Consider the following 20,457-nt stretch of genomic DNA (forward strand, 5'->3'; position numbering starts at 1 on the left):
CCTCTCTCATCTTTTTAAGTGGGAGAACTGGCACAATTGGTGGCTGACTAAATACTTTTTTGCCCCACTGTATATCGGTTCAGTGAAGTCCAGTGAAGTTCCTTGGGGGCCATCTTGGCATCTGCTTGAGGGGGAATGTACACAGCTGTGACAATAAGTGATAAGAATTCTCTTTGAAGGTAATATGGGCAGCATTTGATTGTGAGGAATTCTAGGTCGGGTGAGCAGAAGGACTTCAGTTCCTGTATGTTGTTATGATTACATCATGAGTCGTTAATCCTGAAGCATACACCCCCGCCCTTCCTCTTCTCAGAGAGGTGTTTATCTCTTTTGGCGCGATGCATGGAGAAGCCCGGTGGCTGAAACGATTCCGACAACGTATCCCGAGAGAGCCATGAAACAGAGAATGTTATCATCTCTGATGTCTCTCTGGAATGCAACCCTTGCCTGAATTTCGTCTACCTTGTTGTCAAGAGACTGGACATTGGCGAGTATACTCGGGAGCGGTGGGCGATGTGCATGTCTATGGAGCCTGACCAGGAGGCCGCTCCATCTGCCCCTTCTGCGGCGCAGTTGTTTTGAGTCGGCTTCTGGGATTAGATCCATTGTCCTGGGTGGTAGTCCAAACAGAAGATCCGCTTCGGGAAAGTAGTATTCCTGGTCATAATGTCGGTAAGTTGACGTCGCTCTTATATCCGATAGTTCTTCCCGGCTGTATGTAATAAGACTTAAGATTTCCTGGGGTAACAATGTTACAAATAATACATTAAAAAAACACAATACTGCATAGTTTCCTCAGGACTCGAAGCGAGGCGACCACCTCTGTCGGCACCATCTTTTTATTTGCATTTTTACTTCTTATGGCTGCAGGGGCAGTATTGAGTAGCTTGGATGAAAGGTGGCCAGAGGTGCCCATAGTAAGCTGCCTGCTCCTCAGTCCCAGTTGATAATATATGCATATTAGTATTAGTATTGGATAGAAAACACTCTGAAGTTTCTAAAACTGTTTGAATGATATCTGTGAGTATAACAGAACTCATATGGCAGGCAAAAACCTGAGAAAGAAATCCAAACAGGAAGTGGGAATTCTGAGGTTGGTCGATTTTCAACCAAGCCCCTATTGAATTCACAGTGGGATATGGATGAGTTTCCACTAGATGTCAACAGTCTGTAGAACTTTGTCTGATGCCTCTACTGTGAAGTGGGGCCGAAGGAGACAGGAATTAGTCAGGTCTATCATGACCTGATCATGCTCTGACCAGGCGCGTTCACATTTACATTACATTTAAGTCATTTAGCAGACGCTCTTATCCAGAGCGACTTACAAATTGGTGCATTCACCTTATGATATCCAGTGGAACAACCACTTTACAATAGTGCATCTAACTCTTTTAAGGGGGGAGGGGGGGGGGGGGGTTAGAAGGATTACTTTATCCTATCCTAGGTATTCCTTAAAGAGTTGGGGTTTCAGGTGTCTCCGGAAGGTGGTGATTGACTCCGCTGACCTGGCGTCGTGAGGGAGTTTGTTCCACCATTGGGGTGCCAGAGCAGCGAACAGTTTTGACTGGGCTGAGCGGGAACTGTACTTCCTCAGAGGTAGGGAGGCGAGCAGGCCAGAGGTGGATGAACGCAGTGCCCTTGTTTGGGTGTAGGGCCACATGAGAGGGAGCTCTGTTCCATCGCACATCTGAAGTCAATGTAATTCTCCTGTTGGAACGTTACTGAAGATTTATGTTAAAACCATTCTAAAGATTGATTCAATACATCGTTTGATATGTTTCTACTGACTGTTACGGAACTTTTTGACATTTCGTCTGCTTTTAGTGAACGCGCTTCCTGACTTTGGATTTGTTTACCAAACACGCTAACAAAAATAGCTATTTGGACATAAAAGATGGACATTACCGAACAAAACAAACATTTATTGTGGAAGTGGGAGTCCTGGGAGTGCATTCCGACGAAGATCAGCAAAGGTAAGTGAAGATTTATAATGCTTTTTATGAGTTTTGTTGACTGCACAATTTGGCGGGTAACTGTATGGCTTCCTTTTGTGGCTGAACGCTGTTCTCAGATTATTGAAAATTGTGCTTTTGCCGAAAAGCTTTTTGAAATCTGACACAGCGGGTGCATTAAGAACAAGTGTATCTTTAATTCTATGTAAAACATGTATCTTTCATCAAAGTTTATGATGAGTATTTATGTTATTTGACGTGGCTCTACGATTTCTCTGGATATTTTGGAGGCATTTCTGAACATGGCGCCAATGTAAACTGAGGTTTTTGGATATAAATATGAACTTTATCGAACAAAACATATATGTATTGTGTAACATGAAGTCCTATGAGTGTCATCTGATGAAGATCATCAAAGGTTAGTGATTCATTTTATCTCTATTTGTGCTATTTGTGACTCCTGTCTTTGGCTGGAAAAATGACTGTTTTTTTGTGATTTTGCGGTGACCTAACATAATCGTTTGTGGTGCTTTCGCTCTAAAGCCTATTTGAAATCGGACACTTTGGTGGGATTAACAACAAGATTACCTTTAAAATGGTATAAAATATATGTATGTTTGAGGAATTTTAATTATGAGATTTCTGTTTGAATTTGGCGCCCTGCACTTACACTGGCTGTTGTCATATCATCCCGTTAACGGGATTGCAGCCATAAGAAGTTTTAAATCATAAAGCTAAAGAGAAAATTATTATTTATGATCTAACCTTGCCTGCGATCTGCTTACTTTAGCCTGGTGGGATATTTAAATGCTATATTTTATAATGAGGCATATTTAACAATCCACCTGCTGAGCTCTGTAGATGAGAGACAAGCTAATATTATAATTCTGTTTAAGTATTTATTTTCTCTTAAATTGAGAAATGTGTCTATTTGCTTTAAACACTATGTGGCCTAAACGCCCTATTACAAGTCTCTGCACATACTGGTTAAAGTTTGCTTCATTCAAATATGCACGTAAAAATTGTATTTAGAACTTCATTTATAGTTCTTAGGAGCTGAGGTTCCCTACACCAGCTTGCAATGTGCACACTGGGTTGGCAGGTAGCCTTCCTGGGGAGGTGAAGAGAAACAAATGGAAGCTAGGAACATGCGCTATCGATTTACATCTCTATAAATAAATACACAGCTCTCCCTTAAATATTTCAAAGGTGCTCAGCGATGCCATTTATGGTGTTAGAGCTCCCTTCCTGTCTGCGCCATGAAAGTCAGGCTCATTCTCCCTTTACTGCTCTCAAGATATTCTCAGCATTATGGCCTGTCCAGTCCTGGATTTATCGGATTTATTTTCCTCTCTCCTCATATTGGAAAAACACTACAGAGTAAAGGCCTGGTGTGGCCATCCTTCCAAATCCCATCTTGTTCACTCAGCATGAGAAGCGTGGGCTTCCGAGGCTAGGATGTGTGTAACTAGGACAACAGGTGTCACGACTTCCACCTAAGGTGGTTTCTCTCCTTGTTCGGGCGGTGCTCGGCGGTCGGAGTCGCCGGCCTACTAGCCATCACCGATCCATTTGTATTTTTCGGGTTGTTTTGTCTTTGGTTCATTCACACCTGGTTTTCATTTGCGTTAATTTCTGTGTTTATATTTACCCCTGTTTCCCGCTTAGGTTTGTGCGGGATTATTTTCATGTTGCTCGTTGAAGTTGTCCTCAGTTTATTCACGTGTGTGCCGTGTTATAGGATAAGTAAGGAGCGTTGTTCTTCTCCTTCTGTGAGTGACTGTGTGTTCCTATGTCTTGGGCGTTTATTGGTATTGTACCTGAACCGTTTTTGGACTTGCCTATTCAAGACGCTAATTTGACATCTCTGCTCTCCTGCGCTTGACTCCTAACTACCTTCAGCACTAAATTGCAACAACAGGATTGCTGTCAGTTACACATCCACTAAGGAAACAGGTGGGATAAAATACTCTGCTGGATAAAACAATTCTGACACTGCTAGGGGTTCACATCCAATTTATGTGAATGCTAACATAATTTGTTTTTGATTATTGGTATATAGATCAGATCAAGATACTGATAGTTTTGTGTTTTTATATGAGTTTTTATTTCTATTATTTTTAAGATTTTTATTTGAAATTCAGTTTAGTTTAATTTAGTTTTCAGATCTGATTTACTCTAATTTATTTAGTTGATATTTGATAACATTTATATTTTGTTTTTATATTCTTTTGTAATATTATGGACCGAAAGTAGCCTATGCATGGGAGGCTAGGAGCCATTTACAGTATATCACAAAAGTGAGTACACCCCTCACATTTCTGTAAATATTTGAGTATATCTTTTCATGTGACAACACTGAAGAAATGACACTTTGCTGCAATGTGAAGTAGTGAGTGTACAGCTTGTATAACAGTGTAAATTTGCTGTCCCCTCAAAATAACTCAACACACAGCCAGTAATGTCTAAACCGCTAGCAACAAAAGTGAGTACACCCCTAAGTGAAAATGTCCAAATTGGGCCCAATTAGCCATTTTCCCTCCCCGGTGTCATGTGACTCGTTAGTGTTACAAGGTCTCAGGTGTGAATGGGGAGCAGGTGTGTTCAATTTTGTGTCATCGCTCTCACACTCCCTCATACTGACTGGTCAACATGGCACCTCATGGCAAAGGACTCTCTGAGGATCTGAAAAAAAAAAATGTTGAATTGCTCTACATAAAGATGGCCTGGGCTATAAGAAGATTGCCAAGACCCTGAAACTGAGCTGCAGCACGGTGGCCAAGACCATACAGCGGTTTAACTGGACAGGTTCCACTCAGAACAGGCCTCGCCATGGTCGACCAAAGAAGTTGAGTGCACGTGCTCAGCGTCATATCCAGAGGTTGTCTTTGGGAAATAGACGTATGAGTGCTGCCAGCATTGCTGCAGAGGTTGAAGGGGTGGGGGGTCAGCCTGTCAGTGCTCAAACCATACGCCGTACACTGCATAAAATTGGTCTGCATGGCTGTCGTCCCAGAAGGAAGCCTCTTCTAAAGATGATGCACAAGAAAGCCCGCAAACAGTTTGCTGAAGACAAGCAGACTAAGGACATGGATTACTGGAACCATGTCCTGTGGTCTGATGAGACCAAGATAAACGTATTTGGTTCAGATGGTGTCAAGCCTGTGTGGCGGCAACCAGGTGAGGAGTACAAAGACAAGTGTGTCTTGCCTACAGTCAAGCATGGTGGTGGGAGTGTCATGGTCTGGGGCTGCATGAGTGCTGCCGGCACTGGGGAGCTACAGTTCATTGAGGGAACCATGAATGCCAACATGTACTGTGACATACTGAAGCAGAGCATGATCCCCTCCCTTCGGAGACTGGGCCGCAGGGCAGTATTCCAACATGATAACGACCCCAAACACACCTCCAAGGCGACCACTGCCTTGCTAAAGAAGCTGAGGGTAAAGGTGATGGACTGGCCAAGCATGTCTCCAGACCTAAACCCTATTGAGCATCTGTGGGGCATCCTCAAACAGAAGGTGGAAGAGTGCAAGGTCTCTAACATCCACCAGCTCTGTGATGTTGTCATGGAGGAGTGGAAGAGGACTCCAGTGGCAACCTGTGAAGCTCTAGTGAACTCCATGCCCAAGAGGATTAAGGCAGTGCTGGAAAATGATGGTGGCCACTGTATGTGTTGTATAGTTGGTGTTTTTTGGTATCACTTGTTTTTTTTTGGTCACTCTTTGCCATTATGGGGAAGTTACGCATAAGGTGATGGGTCAGATCATTGTTTAAAGGTAGACTCAGCAAGATGACGAACATGCACCAAGTAAACGGTAGTGGTGGGTCAATTTCCTCAACAACCAGGAGCGTTGAAGCGCAAGGCTAAATTTCCCCGCTGTTTTAGTCCCTTACCTACCACGCTGTTGCAGCGTGAAGTGCACCCGTTCATATGTGCAGATACTCTGTGTGACTGTGTGAGAACAATATCTGGCAGGCATCACACTCATCTCAATGGGCTCATTCCTCTGCGCAGACATTGCTGATGCCTGCCAGATCAAATCAAACGCTATTTGTCACATGCACCGAATACAACATGTGTAGACCTTACTGTTAAATGCTTACCTACATGCCCTTAATTAACCAGCAATGCAGTTTTAAGAAAATATAGTTAAGAAAATAGGAGGATATAGCAGGAGAACAAGACCAATCTCTGTAGTGCTGTCTACCTTTAAATTAAAATCAATCTTAATGTGACCCGCCAGATTCAGAAGCTTGAAAACCCCACTTGATAAAAAGCATGGAAACCCCATTCATTTTAAGAAAATTAACTGAAACTGAACATAACAAAAATAAAATAAAAAACATAATGATGATTTAACTTTGGAGTCAAAGATAAATACATTCAGTATAGTTTAATTTTTCAAACGGGTTTGTTAATTATTTCATTTCAGTTTACTAAATAGTTTGTCATGATTAGTTTTTAAATGTAGTCTGTCTCCTTCAGTTGAATGGCACTGCTAGAGGTTGCTGTGTGAGAGACACACAGGTGCATCATGTACATCCTGAAGGTCTCGCTGCCACACCTTTAATAGGAATCTGAGACTTAATTGCACTTGTAAAGCAACTGCCTCTCAGAGACAGAATATATCAAAAGTTACATTGATTTTAAACTTGAATCACACTTAAACAAATATTGCAGTTGTTCCTCCAAAGCAGATAGTTCAAATGTATTTTATAATACTTTAATGTATGTTTCCTGACTTTACTCACTTCAAATAAGTATTACGTTGTCATCTCCATCCGATTCCTTCGTTTTGGAGTCAAAGATCATTTGAAAATGTAACCTTTATTTAACTAGGCATGTCAGTTAAGAACAAATTCTTATTTATGACGGCCTACCGGGGAACAGTGGGTTAACTGCCTTGTTCAAGGGCAGAACGACTGATTTTTACCTTGTCATTATAAACACTTCAGCAGAACATGAACAGTAAACAGTGTCCTTGTTTCTCTATTTATGTGGATTTGTTTTAGCAGAATATGCATCTCCTTTTTCGTCTGTTGTCATGAAAACAACGTTTCAAAGCTCATATCATTAGCGGTGTGAAAATCTGTGTTGGAGCATAACGTACCCCCTGTCAATTTTAATTAAAATGTTCATGTTATGTTTGCATTGTAGTGTCAGCTGTTGTCTTTGGTTTTCGCCCACAGCACGTTGTGTTGTCTCCCACTCTTCCCCTGTTGCATGTCTCTGTTCCAGCTTGAAGAGAAGTGTTCAAAGGTGTTCTATAATACACCCAATTATACAGGGACCTGGCAAGTGTGTGCCAGGTGTGCCATGTGTCCCTAATTATTTGTTTGTTGTAATTATGTCATATTACATAAATTGCTCTGCATACCTACGCCATGGTCTAGAATTTATTTCACATCTGGAAACATTTAGAAAAGCAGAAAACAAACTACTGTACAGAGACAGTTAGGAGATGGGGATAGCCCAGAAACTGCTACCATTTTAGAGAGAGAAAAGTATTAACCTTGATGCTTTCACAGTCAGCAATAAGACTAAGGGTCTGGCGGTCATGACATTTTGCCAGCCAGTGATTGTCAAGCAAATAACTGCAGCTCTCATGGTAATTGACAGTGAATTAACATAAACACATGTAGCATCTCCTGGCTTCATGCATAGCCTACAAGCCATTGATGAAGACCTTTGGAAAATCTACATTTAAATGATTTATTTATTGCTATTTATTTGTGCCGCCTTTTTCTCCACAATTTCATGATGTCCAATTCCGATCTTGTCTCATCGCTGCAACTCTTCAACGGGCTTGGGAGAGGCGAAGGTTGAGTCATGTGTCCTCCAAAACATGACCCACCAAACCGCGCTCCTTAACACCTGCCCGCTTAACCTCGAAGTCAGCCGCACCAATGTTACACATGTCACCAACTGGTGACATGAGTAAGCGCGCATGCGCCTGGCCCGCCACAAGGAGACACTAGAGTGCGATTGAACAAGGACATCCCAGCCGGCCAAACCCTCGCCTAACTCGGATGACGCTGAGCCATTTGTGTGCCGCCTCATGGGTCTCCTGGTGGCGGCCAGCTGCAACACAACCTGGGATCGAACCCGGGTTTGTAGTGACGTCTCTAGCACTGCGATGCTGCGCCACTCAGGAGGCCCGAACATATACATTTTAAAAAGTCGAATAAATCCATTTTACATAGCCTACACCATCACAATTAATCCATGATTTATTTTAGACAGGTTTAAAGAAACATGATATGAAGAAAATGTAGTCTATTTCAGAAGAACAGAATAGTATATGCCATATGCTGTGGGCTACACTAGTTCATTTAGCCGACAAGATTTGTTTCGAATTATTTTATATTATTTTATACTATGAAGAGTACAAATGAACATTGCTGAATAAAATAGAAAGGATATTTTCTCCAAACGACTTGAGGCAGTGCGCACCTGAGGCTATTCTGTTTTGAGCGGTCCACAAAGAAACAGGTCCAACTATATGCTAGTTATTTATGCAACCTTAGTTGTGATTCAAATGTTGGGCTATATGTTTAGATTTTTAATACATTTTAAGGCTGCATGATGCGACTCCAATGAAAATGAAAAAAGTTGCATGAAAGGCATGAGCTCTGCTTTGTTTCTTGCACACACTTCATCAGTCTACCATTCACAATTTGACAAGCACTTGATAATGCCTCGAATTTCCCGGCCGCATCCCCTATGTGTGGCCATAACGCCCCCTAAAAAATCCAGGCCTTTTGCGCCCAGTGCCCTTGAGCTGAATGTAATAATTATAAATCCCTTCTCCCGGCTGAGTGCTCCAAGGCACCTCTCACTCACATGGCTCTCTCAGATATCTCAACTCTTATTAGCCAATGCCCATCACGTGACTGGGTCCTTCTCACAGCATCTCGGGTCCTTCTCACAGGCTACAAGTGAAGACAGACAAATCAGGCCGCAACTGTGCGTGTCCTTATTGAATTCCGAGGCGCACATTTAAGATGTTGTAAGAATTATCCACATTTACTTTGTCAGCCAAGAAGATGAGTAGGCCTAACGAACAGCAAAAGCACTAGCCTATGTCAATCTACTATCCCCCATAGTACAAATGTTGACCTATTCTATTGGTCAACTTGTCCTTCTGTGCGAGAAATAAATATTCCAAGCATAGTCTGGGACAGTTGTGGGATGCGATAGAGCCCAAATTAATACAACACTAGCATAAAAAAAATTGTTAAAAGCAACGAGGCTGATGCAACAGATCAGAAAGTTCAGGTTAAAATGTTGGTAAACAAGCGCAACAATGTGCACACGGCTGTAGGCTATAAACACGAATGTTCCAAAATGCAATTAATTAGCGGGAAAACACCATTCTCAAAAGTGGCCACAAATGCGATTATGCATGTAATGCATGTAATGCACTTGTCTCGAAACAGGGGAGAAAAATATATAATACATGCACTTAAATAGCAAATGGAGGATGCTTTTCACGTGGTTCATTTTCATGCCAGCCAGCTATACTCCTGTTGTAAAGAGAAGCAATGTGCTTAACATTCGGAAAGTTGAGAAATAAATATAGTAGGCCTAGCCTATAGAAAGCTGATGGGGTCCTCCTCTTTTTAATAGAGGCCATCAAAACTCTGTTTTCTCACACAATTATATACAAATGTGGCAGAACATGAGCTCATGGGCTCTCATGGAGTGTTTGATTAGATTTTAGATTACATTTGCATTGATTTCAGAGCGATTAGAGGGACAGTAGAGTACTGAGTACCAGGCAGTTTTCAAATTTGGTAGGCTACTAATGACCATCAACAGCATCATAGCTTGGAGAAGCCTAGTTACTGTGACTAAATGGTCACGTGGAATTTGACTGCGTTCATGACTCATGACCACTGGTGTGGTGGTAATAAGGTCGCCATAATAGCCCTAAATAAGACTGAAACTCAGCTAGCGAGAGAAAAATGTTTCTGCACTAACACAATTATGCAATACAAATCTGGGAAAAAAGTCAGAAGAAGCATTCTCTGTCCTGTATTGATAGCCATCCTATTATTACATTTGAATTCACTTCCTAGTAGAAAACGCATACCTTTAGCGCTGTCATAGAGATTTTTGTCAAGGTTTCCCTAGGTTCCTAAAGTGCAGTGATTCCGAATGCTATCGTTGTTTTTCAGAGACAGGCCCATAATGAATGTAGTCTGTCTCCTTCAGTTTAATGACACTGCTAGAGGTTTTTGTGTGTGGTAATGAGTGAGGGACACAGAATCCACTACACTTTTCAAAAGGTGCATCAAGTACTGTCTGAAGCTCTTGCTGCCACACTTTTAATGGGAATCTTCTCTAAGACAGAATATATCAAAAGTGACATTAATTTTACACCTTGAATTGCACAAAAACAGTGACACAGGTATTGCAGATGTTTATCCAAAGCAGATAGTCAAAATGTATTTTATAATACTTTAAATTACTTTTTCCTCACTTCAAATCATAGTATTTCTTTTAAATATTGATTACATTCTCATCACCATGACAACTGTTTTTTAAAAAGTGTATATGCAGAAGGTATATTGTTACCTTGACATACAAGTGAAACCAAATCTTCGTATGAAACTGTGTGTCTACCTAGCTGCCCTAAATCTGTCTTAAACACTTCCCTTTTAAATGAAACCCTCCTTTTTGACAATATCTATGTGTACACGCTGTGGGATGTGCCAAACAGGTCAAAACAATGCAATACATCAAACAGAGGACTTCTCATCTATCCTCCGGGATCCCACATTCTATTTGAAAACTGGCCAGACCTCCAATGATTGGCTACATCCTCGCATGTTTCCCACTCATTTTTTCAGAACCTTTTCTGATTTTTGGTCTATTGTGTATAAGTTACAAGAACAAACATTTATATTGAGGCCACTGGTGACTTCTTTAGAAGACTATGATCATGTTTTGTTTGTAGCAGGAGTTGGAACCGGTTCAGGAAACAGAACAAAAAACGAAAAATGAGGAACGGAAACAGAATCGGAAACAGAAGTAATCTCCAGTGTTCTGGAACGGAACCATTATTTTCAAATCTTAAGAATTGGTTAATAATGTTATCTTCATGAAACTGAACTATATGAGAGAGAGAGCTTAGGCCCATGTCCCAATATTTAGCCCAGCTGCAGTTCAGAGACTTGGTTGTGCCTATGGAGCATGAAATAAGAACTCACTTTAATATGCTCACCAGTGCAAGATTGTCAATATGATATTGAGAGTCGAATAAAAATGGGCCAGCTGTCTTAGTTTCACATTACCATATATATTTTATAGAAAGATACATCTTAGTTAAATTCATATTAATTCATATAGAACCAAGAGAATTGAAAGAATCTTTGGTAATGTAAATTGCACGGTTTGGCTTCAATTAAACTTTGTTGGGTTATAGTCTACTACAATTCAGTAGCAATTACAGCATTACTACATAGGTATAATTAAGCAAAAAGGCACGAGGGGGTGTGGTGTATGGCCAATATACCACGGCTAAGGGCTGTTCTTAGGCACAACCCATAGGGGAGACAGCCCTTAGCCGTGGTATATTGGCCATATACCACAAACCCCAGAGGTGCCTTATTGCTATTATAAACTGGTTACCAACGTAATTAGAGCAGTAAAAATACATGTTTTGTCATACCCGTGGTATACGGTCTGATATACCACGGCTGTCAGCCAATCAGCATTCAGGGCTCAAACCACCCTGTTTATAACAGCAACGTAATGTTAAGTGTTACAAATGGGGCTGGGGAAATGTAACTACTCAAATTCATGGAGATGGAACAATATTTCATAATGTCATGTGATCCTCAAAAATATATTCCTTAAAGAGGAGAGGTCCCTTTTAGACGTTGGTTTGTGGCTTCCTCTCCAAACATGATGAACACCAAGCTGTTATCACAAAACAGGGTTTAGCTGAATCACAGGGTAGGACATTTGGCTCTATGAGAAACAATGTAGCCTCAATTCGCCCCCACATAAACAGAATCAGAATGAGCTTTACGGTAATTCACTCTCCTATCAAGTTGTAAGAGATGAAAGCAGCTTACCAAGATGTTTGAATCTTCTGCTCCTCTCTGATTTGCCAAATGCCGATTTAAATATACAACAGCATTGGAATATCCTATCTCTATGGAATGAATGTAAGCTCAAATACTGTAAGCTCAAAGTATGGCCATAGGGAGGCCACATCATGGGCTGATCAAGGACAAGCAGCATAACTTTGATAACAACACTTTGATATCTTACATTGTACAGAATCTTTAAGAGTACCTTATGCATTTTAAAAACTAAAGCAAGGTTTTGGTAACAGGGTAACAGACAACCCTTCTAGAGTTATTCAGGTAAACAGCTGACTCTCTGTGGAAGATGCACAGATATAAGCTAATGTGATGTGTGAAAGCAATGGCAGGGGATAGTCTTGGGATAATTGTCAGTACTGTTGTTCCAATTCTTGACCGTCTATGACAGGTAGTTGCCTGTTTAATCATATGTGTGTAACCCTACTTAAGCTAAGGGATGGGGCTGGGGCTGGGGAAATGTAACTCTCTCAAATTCATCGACTTGGAACAATGTTTCATAATGTCTTCCTCAAAAATATATCCCTTAAAGAGGAGAGGTCCCTTTTAGGCATTGGTTTCTGGCTTCGTCTCCAAACATGATGAACACAAAGCTGTTATCACAAAACAAGGTTTAGCTGAATCACAGGGTAGGACATTTGGCTCTATGAGAAACAATGTAGCCTCAATTCGCCCCCACATAAACAGAATCAGAATGAGTTTTACGGTCATTCAATTCACTCTCCTATCAAGTTCTAAGAGATGAAAGCCGCTTACCAAGATGTTTGATTTCTCAGGCCCTCTCTGATTTGCCAAGTGCCGATTAAACATACAACAGCATTGGGATATCCTATCTCTATGGAATGAATGTAAGCTCAAAAGTATGGTAACTAAGGCTAGGCCTTAGAGCCATAGGGAGGCCACATCATGGACTGATCAAGGACATGCAGCACAACTTTGATAGCAAAAATAATATCTCTCACACTGAACACAATCTTTAAAAGTCCCTTATGCATTTTTAAAAACGTTAGCAAAGTTTTGGTAACAGGGTAACCAGACAACACTTTTACAGTTACTCAGCTAAATATCTGACTGTGTGTGGAAGGTACACAACTTTTATAGCAAAAATAATATCTCTCAGACTGAACTCAACCATATGTATTTTAAAAACTACACATAAAGAAAGGTTTTGGTAACTGGGTAGCAGACAGCACTTCTACAGTTCTTCAGGTGAACACCCGACTCTCTGTGGAAGGTGCTCAGCTATAAGCTAAAATCAGATGTGTGAATGTAATGCCAGGGGAAAGTCTTGGGATAATTGTCAGTACTGTCATTCCAATTCTAGACAGTCTTTTCTAGATGCCTTTTAATCATAGGTATGTAACCTCCAGTCACCTACACCTACAGTGCACCTACCTATCTATACCTCCTCCTACTGTTGAGACAACTGAGCTTCAGAAAGATGAATCACAAGAGTACAGTTTTGTTAACACAGAAGATAATACTCTAACAATGTAGTCATGACTATAGTAGAGTGCCAATGATTGCATAATACAGCCCCATCAGAATGTTTATAGGCTAGAGCAGAGGTGCACAATTGGCGGACCTCGGTGAAGGTTCTATCTGGACCTCGACACATTTCTCATAAATAATTGTTAAATTAAATAGTGATGAAGCAACCCTTTTTTTCAATGTACACACACTACGCTGGCTCAGCGCAGCTGGGAAGGTCACAGACAGCGCGCCAAACTACTGTGTGTTGTCCAATCACGTGCGATATTTAAATCCCTTCACCAAACTCAGCCAATCAAAGCAAATGTTTACAATGCATGTTAGGAGACCGATGTTGTCAGAGAGAGAGGCAGCGGGAGAAGCAAAAGTGGAAGCGAGAGGAGAAATGATATAGAGACTATTTAATCACAGAGTGTGTGTACATATTCTACATAAAAACAGACAAACCATATTCACGTGCGCAAAAGTCAGGAAAGTCGATACAGAAAATCGAGATTTCAAAGAGGAGTGGCCAGACAAATATGCCTTTATCCTTCCGGCAGCAAGTGTCAAACCACTCTGCCTGATATGTTCAGAGACCGTGACTCTAATAAATAGTGCCAAAGTGAAGTGCCAGTTCGAGACAAAGCACAGATCTTTTGAGCAAACATATCCACAGCAGTCTGAGGTGTGGGCACGGAAAATAAACAAACTCAAAGCCCAGTATGATCGATCCACCAGAGTCCTCTCCCATGCATTCACTGCCCAACAACGTGCAAACGAATGTTCACAAAAAAATAGCTTGGATTTTGGGTCAACACCAAAAGTAATTTACTGACGGGGGAGTGGTGATGGAGTGCATGAACGCTGTCACTGAAACTTACTTTACGGTAAACAAAAAGATGAGCTGTGTGAAAAGATCAAGCAAATCCCAATTTCACGTACAACAACAGCAAGAAAGAGTGAAATACTAACAGAGGATGTATTAACACAGCTTGGCGAAGCTATACGGAGTGCACCATGCGTCGCATTAGCTGTTGATGAGTCGACTGATGTGAGTGATAATGTCCAGCTTCTGATTGTTAGGTTCTAATTGTTCAGAGTAAATAACTCACGGACTCTAGAGAAGCTTAACCAGGTTTAAATCTTCCCAAAGGGTCGATACAGCTGTAATTCAGACAACAACAAAAAACATTTCACACAAGCACTGATATTTAACCCTTTCTCCTAGGCTGAGTCTCCTCCTCCACAACCGCACAGCCAATGCATCCCTGTTGCTAGACAGAACCTTAGTGATATCTGTTCTTCCACACTTCATCTGACCTGACCTCTACCCCAAAGTGCTCACTCCTCCCCAACTCAAGGCTGTCATGGTTATTGATACCAGACTGTGTCTCCTCTCCTCCCAGAGTATCCCTGATGGCTAACAATAACCTATCCTGACATAATGTAAACGTTATACATCACCCTCTCTCCCTCAGTGACATTGATAGTTTCCAGGATCTCCACCCAACACATTCCAAATCCATCTGTCTTTCCACAGAAAACCATTCACTTCTGACTTAAAACCCAGTATCTCTCCCTCCTTATATTATATGCTTCTGATCTACCATGTATTTCATATCTCAATGTTCAAAGGTTACCCCGAATCCAACATGGTGTATGTTAGATTTTACTCCACAGAGAAGAAAGGATTCTGTGAAGATCTGTTAGGTGTAACACCACTCGCGACACATACAAGAGGAAAAAGACATATACATGGCCATAAAGGACATGCTGAGAAAGAGGGAGATAGATCTAAACCAAGTGGTCTCTACCACCTCAGACGCGGCCCCTGCCATGACAGGAAGAGAGAGAGGAGCTGTGGCACGACTGAAAGAGGACAACCCTGAATCTCACAGCTTACCACTGTGATCATTCATCAGTCTGTCCTCTGCGCCAATCTGTCAGAAGAGTATGCTGAAGTGATTAATACAATGATGAAACTCATCAACTTCCTCAGGGCATCCTCGTCTCATCGACATCGCCTGCTGAGAGAATTCCTGAAAGAAGTTGAGGCAAATGCAAATGACCTACTGCTGCACAACAACGTAAGATGGCTCAGTAAAGGCAGGGTGTTGGAATGCTTTTGGTCCATTCGAAAGGAAATAACAGCTTTCCTAGTAGAGCTCAAGGGTCAGAAGGCAACACAGTTTTCACTTTTTTTGCAAGACGAGATCAAAATGGATATTGTTGCTTTTTTGATAGACATCACATCACACCTTAATGAGCTCAATGTGAACCTACAGGGCAAGAACAATTCAGTTTGTGATTTGATGACATCGGTCCGCTCCTTCCAGAGGAAACTGGAAGTGTTCAATAAAGATCTTCAAGGAGACTGTGCACACTTCTCAAAAGTGCAGGAACAGATTCAGGGTGAGAGAGATGTTTCTCCTCATGTTGACTTCACAGATAAGCTGAATGGAAACTTTAGAAATCGCTTTGACAGCTTCAGCCTTGGACATCAGCTCCATCATCTAATTGAGAATCCATTCCTCATCACAGATGTCAGTGGATTTTCAAAGGAGGTGACACAGACCTTCAAGTGAGCACACGCTGGATCTCTACAGATGGAACTGATTGATCTGCAAGCAAATGTTGCATTAAGAGAGCGCTTTCAACTAACTGATCATGACACTTTCTGGCTGCAGGCCTTGTCTGAGACTGTTTCCCCTGGTCTAACCAAAGTAGCACTACACACCTTGACCATGTTTGGCTCCACATACAGTTGTGAGTCTTCTGTCTCCACTTTGAACATCATTAAAAATAAGTACCGTTCTAGACTCACCAATGAGCACCTACATATGTGCATGAGAATGGCACTGACTCCATTCCAGCCAAGGTTCAAATGACTGGCAGGGCAAGCAAAAGTCAATTTCTCTAACTAAAGAAGAGAGATGGAGAAGTGAAGTGGGAGAGAGTAGAAAAGATAAATATTAAACCTGTGGTTTCTTATTTGTTCAAAAATCAAAGCACTTTTTTCAGAAACAGGCACTTTTGTCATTTTTTGGTGTAGATTGTTTTGCTTGAAATGAGAACATTTGTGATAGGCCTACTTTTTATTAATGATTAGGCTGCATATTTATTTTACCTCATGTTTAACGTGTCTGCGTTGGAAATGTGCAATATATATTGTTGAAATGCTATTGAAATGTAGTACTTTGTTTATTAGCTATACATATGCAAGAACTACATATGCCCCCAAATCATAGCGCACATTAGACATTTTAATGGTTTGGACCATTGGGGGGAGAAAATGAGGTCACTGGACCTCTTTGAATTCTAATTGTGCACCCCTGGGCTAGAGTATACCAAACATTAGGAACACCTTCCTAATACTGAGTTGTATTACATACCCCCACTCTTTTCTCTTTTGCCAGGGCAATTAGTTGGGGCATGGACTCTACAAGGTGTCGAAAGCGTTCCACAGGGATGCTGGCTCATGTTGACTCTAATGCTTCCCACAGATGTATCAAGTTGGCTGGATGTCTTTTGGGTGGTGGACTGTCGAGCGTGAAAAACCCAGCAGTGTCGGTTCTTGACACAAACCGTTGCCCCTGGCACCTACTACCATACCCAATTCAAAGGCACTTAAATCTTTTGTCTTGCCCATTCACCCTCTGAATGGCACACATACACAATCCATGTCTCAGATGTCTCATGGCTTGAAAAGCATTATTTTACCTCGCCTTCATCAACACACACTTCATCATTCTCCTCGCCTTCATCAACACTGATTCAAGTGGATTTAACAAGTGACTTCATTAAGGGTTCATAGCTTTCGCCTGGATTCACCTGGTCAGTCTGTGTTATTGAAAGAGCAAGTGTTCTTAATGTTTTGTATACTCAGTGTAAAGAGGTGTAATATAATCACTGGGCAGATTTTCCCATAATGCTTCAGCACTGGGGGGGTATTAACATTTCCCAAGGAGCATTTGGGAAATTATACCACTTTAATGGATGTGCAATTGGTCAAGAAATGTATGTAAGCTGTTAAGTAATACAAAAATAAGCAATCTACACAGCAATAGACACCGACACTGCAAAACACTGGTACCATGTATCTCCATCATTCCCTTCCAACATTTTCCTTTAGTCCCCTTAACGTGAAGATATTTAAATAATTCTTCAGTTTGCATAATCCATCTTTAAGTTCAACAGAAGTCCAAGTGGCTGACAATCCATATGTTGTCTGATCCTGCACTCAGTAGGCCTCGAGTCAGTCATCGTATCCTAACACTACTCCACTGTTGTGCTCCACAGATGATTCAATGGACAAGGCTGCCCTCACCCCCTGCCAGTCCCCGTTCCAAAGAAGGCAGACAAAACTGCTCTATCACAAGCACGGTCACACGTTTTTTCCCCCTTCTCGCCTCCGTTACTCTCTCCTCACAAGAAGTGTGAGTGTTCCCATTCCTCTCATCCCTTTTCGCCCATTGAACACAGTGCCTGCGGGTTACAGAACATGTAGCCTGTGCCCAGTCAGACAAAGAGACACTGATGCCTTGGGAGGCTCTCACAACACAGTGCATGAATAAGGTTGGCCTGGTGGGTGGTCAACGTACTGCACAGAACAAGGGATGGGAACACAGAAGCAATAAGAATCTTTTGTACCATGAGTACACCTACAGATCAGAGCATGCGTTTCCATGACGTTAAGGAACCAAGACTGAACCTTTTGAGTGAGCGAGATGGATGGTTGGTCAGGTTCATAGACAAAACATACGGGTTCTATATTTATGGTCAGCTTGCCACCCATGTGAGGGAAGTGAACTGTTTTAAAATGAGTGACCATGAGATTATGCTCAATAAGGGTATAATTGTATGTGTGGAATGTTTTTTTTACTAAAACTATAACATACATTACCATTTGATGCAAGCAAACCCCAGAGGAGGAGCAGCAGCACCTAACTGAATGTCTAATTTCTCTTGATCTGGGTGATACATAAAAAACGGGCCTATAACAGATCAGTGCTGGGCCCTTATCCCCTCAGGGCCCGAGACCATCTCCCAGTCTGTGCCCAGAGTTTGATGTCCTTTGATAGAAATGGAGATTGATGACACTGCTACCCTGACAGGGTCTCCTCATGGAGCCTATAGGTGTGCATCACAGGAGGTTGGTGGCAACGTTATTTGGGTGGACGGGCTTGTAGTAATGGCTGGAGCGGAATCAGTGGAATGGTATCAAATACATCGAACACATGGTTTCTATGTGTTTGACGCCATTCCATTCGCTCCGTTCCAGCCATTATTATGAGCCATCCTCCCCTCAGCAGCCTCCTTTGGAGTGCATATTCCCTCCAGGCTGCTTCAACAAAACAGTGTTTATCTCTTGCCAAAGGCCATCTGGTTTAGATATTAGATGAAAGTCAGGTTCCACACCTTTGAATCGATCACTAACTATTTCTCTTTCCCCTGCTTCTCTCCATCTGCCTCTCCCTCGCACACTGATGCAGAGGGAGCAAAATTACTTTTGACACTTTTTAAAACCAAGGCAGGACAGTGCACAGCTACTTTCAACAGACTGATTTGGTCGACCGGAGAGAAACAAAATGGACAAAAATGGAAGGGAAAAATAGGTTGTTTTCTAAGCTCTACATTTCTGGCACACAGCTGAAAAAAAGAACAGGAAGGGTACATAACTTTCATACAAAATACCAGTTTTGATTTTGAATAATAATAATACACTCCAGTGAATACTGGAGATCTTTCTGCACTAAGATTGTCTAGGAACAAATACAATAGAGTAATGCAGAGTGGGTGATGGAAGAATCGGAGTGTGTGTAAGTGTGTGTCTGTGCATGCATGTCATTGTGTGTGTGTGTGATTGTGTGGGTGGCCTTGCTTCAGTCACTGCTTTAGTCATACCCATTACTTCCTCCCGACTGTATGCAGAGTGGGTGATAATGCACACACACTCCTACTTCCGGCGCCGACAGAGATGGCCGCCTCGCTTCGCGTTCCTAGGAAACTATGCAGTATTTTGCTTTTTTACGTGTTATTTCTTACATTGGTACCCCAGGTAATCTTAGGTTTCATTACATACAGTCGGGAGGAACTACTGAATATAAGAGCAACGTCAACTCACTATCATTACGACCAGGAATATGACTCTCCCGAAGCGGATCCTGTGTTTTGCCTTCCACCCAGTACAATGGATCTGATCCCAGCCGGCGACCCTAAACAACGACGCCGTAAAAGGGGCAAACGAAGCGGTCTTCTGGTCAGGCTCCGGAGAAGGGCACACCGCGCTCCACTCCCTAGCATACTACTCGCCAATGTCCAGTCTCTTGACAACAAGGTTGATGAAATCCGAGCAAGGGTAGCATTCCAGAGAGACATCAGACACTGTAACGTTCTTTGCTTCACGGAAACATGGCTCACTCGAGAGACGCTAACGGAGTCGGTGCAGCCAGCTGGTTTCTTCACGCATCGCGCCGACAGAAACAAACATCTTTCTGGTAAGAAGAGGGGCGGGGGGGTATGCCTTATGATTAACGAGACGTGGTGTGATCATAACAACATACAGGAACTCAAGTCATTCTGTTCACCTGACTTAGAATTCCTCACAATCAAATGTCGACCGCATTATCTACCAAGGGAATTCTCTTCGATTATAATCACAGCCGTATATATTCCCCCCCAAGCAGACACATTGATGGCCCTGAACAAACTTTATGTGACTCTATGTAAACTAGAAACCACACACCCTGAGGCTGCATTCATCGTAGCTGGGGATTTTAACAAGGCTAATCTGAAAACAAAACTCCCTAAATTCTATCAGCATATCGATTGTGCTACCAGGGCTGGTAAAACTCTAGATCATTGTTATTCTAACTTCCGCGACGCATATAAGGCCCTCTCCCGCCCTCCTTTC

The sequence above is a fragment of the Salvelinus alpinus genome, chromosome 21 (assembly GCF_045679555.1).
Source record: "Salvelinus alpinus chromosome 21, SLU_Salpinus.1, whole genome shotgun sequence".
NCBI lineage: Eukaryota > Metazoa > Chordata > Actinopteri > Salmoniformes > Salmonidae > Salvelinus > Salvelinus alpinus.